Source organism: Vigna unguiculata, chromosome 6 (assembly GCF_004118075.2).
Source record: "Vigna unguiculata cultivar IT97K-499-35 chromosome 6, ASM411807v1, whole genome shotgun sequence".
Taxonomy (NCBI): Eukaryota; Viridiplantae; Streptophyta; class Magnoliopsida; order Fabales; family Fabaceae; genus Vigna; species Vigna unguiculata.
Genome location: NC_040284.1, coordinates 11,410,079 through 11,413,790, shown reverse-complemented (window position 1 = coordinate 11,413,790; position 3,712 = coordinate 11,410,079).

Genomic DNA, 3,712 nt, shown 5'->3' with positions numbered 1-3,712 from the left:
GCTAGAAGAACCAAGGCACACCATGATGTCGGATACAAAATAAAGTAAAAGATTGACAGTAAATCAAATGAATCCCAAGATAAGACGATACATGGGCCTTAGCCCTAAATGAAAATTAGATGAACAACATCCAACCCAGATGGCTACGCAGTGAAATCGTCATTTCCCTGTTGACCACGAGTATTTCTCGCATCTGCTCACATCAATAATTTGATGATCATCGCAAAAGAGAAAATCACACATACAAGACATACAACAAACAACAGAAGGGTAAGCTAGTGCAGAAAACGGTTTATCATACAATTACGTGCTATTTCACAGTCCAAGTTGTATATGTCAACCAAACATGTTATGACCTTTCAAACAATACACTAAGACTCATACTCGACTCATCTGAATATATATAATCTAGTCAAATTCAGCAGATGCTTGCACTTGTGGTGGATTTCCCTACTCACCCCCGAGCTAAGTGTTACAATGTCTCAATCCCCACACACAAGGTTAGCCCTTAATGAATTTTAGGCCTCTTGTTACTCTCACCACAAGAGTTAGTCCGCTCTATGTGCGACTAACTAACTCCTTAGAGCGTCAGGATGCAACCTTACCTCGAATCCTTACTAAATTATATAGATGGGACACCACCATGAACTTCCACTAACAGGGGCCATGGAATTACGTCCCGACCACTGAGGCACCACCATGAGGTCTCACCTAGAGGCTCATGGAATTATGTCCTGACCACATACCAATCATATTCAACCAACAAGGAAATACTCATCAGGCATATAAATCTCATGCCAACCTTTGTAACCAATCCTCATTCATTTTCCATGTTGAATCCATACAATCCTTCCCAATCCATGAATATAGAATTGTATTTCATACCAATACCATGTCAAAATTCATCATTTCTTACCCATGAATCATTCCATACATACATCATACCCAAATCATATTAAAATCATAAGCCAGAAACCATAATTCATCTTACTCATGCAAAATCCCTCTACTCATGCTTTAAAATATATAATCAATCCAAACATATGACCAACTTCCAAAAACCAAGAAAACACATAGCAAAAACAGTCCTTGCCCAGCTCCTTGCTCAGGGAGAAGAGTCTCGCTCAGGCGAGAGGTTTCCCTTGCTCAGGTGAGCTCCCTTCACCTAGGCGAGGGCTCGAATCAAGAACAGTGGCGTTGTCGCACACTCTCGCTTAGGCGAGACCTCCTCGCCGGAGCGAGACAGGCTCTCGCTCAAAATAGGAGCTTGTTGCCTGAGCGACAGCTCGCGCAAGCAGCTTGGGTGAGTTGCTGCTAATCTCGCCTAGGCGAGACACACTCACTTGGGCGAGAAAACTAGAACCCTCAACTGTTTTTGTAGGCAATGTGAATCCATTCAAACCAAACCATATTTTAATAGTTTTCAAACATTTATAATAACAACCAAACATCAAACTCATGGAACAAAACCCAAGCAAGTGGAAAACGCAAGAAAGCAGTAAACCCGAACTTCCCTTACCTGGAAAAGGGCTGGCCAAACAACTCTGACACTGAAGTGAATGAGTACGAGAACTCCCGGAGTAGATTCAAGAGCTAAAAAACCCTAACATATATGTGGCACGAGATTACTACACAGAATCCTAGCAGAAAACACGAAGAACTGAATCAGAGATGAAGGGTATGGGTTCGTGAACAACTTATGTGAGCAAAAACGAGGCCAAACCAACATTGTTCTGACTGAACTTCAAAACCCTAGCAAAGCTCTATTGATGAAGGAGAGTAAGCTATGAGCTGTTTTGCAAGAATGACAAGAGTGGAAGGGGGGTTTGGCTGCCTTAGGGCCCTTACACACCCTATGGGCCAGCCCTTAGGAGCATTAGATTGCGGCAACCCTTAAAATAAAAGGGGAAGAATTTAAGTGGGCCTTACATATGTTATCCACACAAATGTTTTTTGAAAATGAATCACGTGATGCCTCTTCCAACAAATATATACATAAAGCATATGACGATGCATGAATTAAATATTCAAAACAGACCCACACATGCAGAGAAGGTTGGGTGTCTAGCTATTTGGCCTAATATCATGCAATTCTACATGTCTAATCCAATCCAGACCCAGGCGTAATGGTTTAAACAAAGAAGTCGCACAATCATATTCCCAAAGAAAAAACATGGATCACTCTTGTTATAATATGAAATCATGCTTCAATTTCTAATTGTTTGTCTAAAATAAACATTGTGCTCTGATAAGCAAAGCTAAGATATTAAAATGTGTCTCGCACCTATAGAGAAACCCACTCATAAAAGCAAACTGCACCAAAACCCCTCACCATAAGAACCAAACTGGCAAATTGTCAGTGACCTAAATCATTATCAACTCCAATTGAGTGCAATTAACGATTAATGAATTAAAATAGTAGACTGAGTATAGAATCAATACACTGTGGTCTTCTTGCACACCAAAACAAACTCCTAAAATGCGAAAAATGCACCCATCTGTGAACTCGAAACAAACCCCAAAAATTCATACTCAAACGAAACCAAACGCCAACACCAAATGTATTTAAACACAATCAAATTACACCCCAATCAATGACCTCACCATCATAAATTGATTGCTCATGGTAAATCAATCCCAACCCCCATTCGAATGGTGAACCCAAATGAAAAAACAAAACTGAGAAGGAAAGAAGAACTCGTTAGTACTAGCAATGATGGCCTCGCCGAATTTGAAAGGAGATAAAGCATCTCAACGTTGCGATGGTATGAGAAAATGCGAACTCCAAGGCCGACGAGCTCGTGGTGAGTTCAAGTACCAACGTAGAGACGAGGAACGACCAATGTCGGTCACTAACCAAGAATGATGGTGGTGGCTCAGGCAGTGACGGATCTTGACAAAAAATGTTGAAAGGGCCAAAATAATATAATTTTGAGATCATTAAATTTGACCATTAGTATAATACTTCAAAGAATGGCTTCTCTACTAAACAATTTGATCATTAGTATAATGCTTCAAAATATGCAATGTATTGTTTTCATTAATAGTTTCTTTTTTATTCTTTATCAATATATATTTTTTGTAAACAACATTAAAAAACAATTTATCATAATCTAATAAAAAATTGAGGCACGTAATTACTAAAAGAAAAATATATTATAATTAATTCACAATTAAAAATTGGTTATGAAAAAACACATGATACTTTTTTTCTATATTCATACAAAAATGAACAAAAAACTGATGAGCTAAAAAATAATGTTTTCATTATCAAGTGAGACAAGAAACAAGAAAGGAAGAGCATAAATGAGAAATGAAAGAAAAAACAATGAGTTTATGTCTATCTTTTTTTTCTTCAAAAACAGAAAGAAAACATGAGAGTGAGAGATGATTACAATTTATGAAAAAACTAAAAACACAATAAGAATGAAAATAAAAATTATCTTAATAAATATTTGGTTTAATTACTCTTTTGATTCATGTTTTTGTTTTAAAATGTTAAATAGGTCCTCCAGTTTCTTTTAGTGTCAATTTGGTCTTGATTTTTTGAAAAACTAATGCAATTTGGTCTTTTACAATAAATTTCTTAAAACAGATTAATGATTCTTTCATTAAAATTGAAACTCTTAATATGGATGGTTTGCTTTGTTGATGTAATTAATATAATCCTAGTGTCAATTTTTTAACAAAAATAGGGACCAAACACTACAAA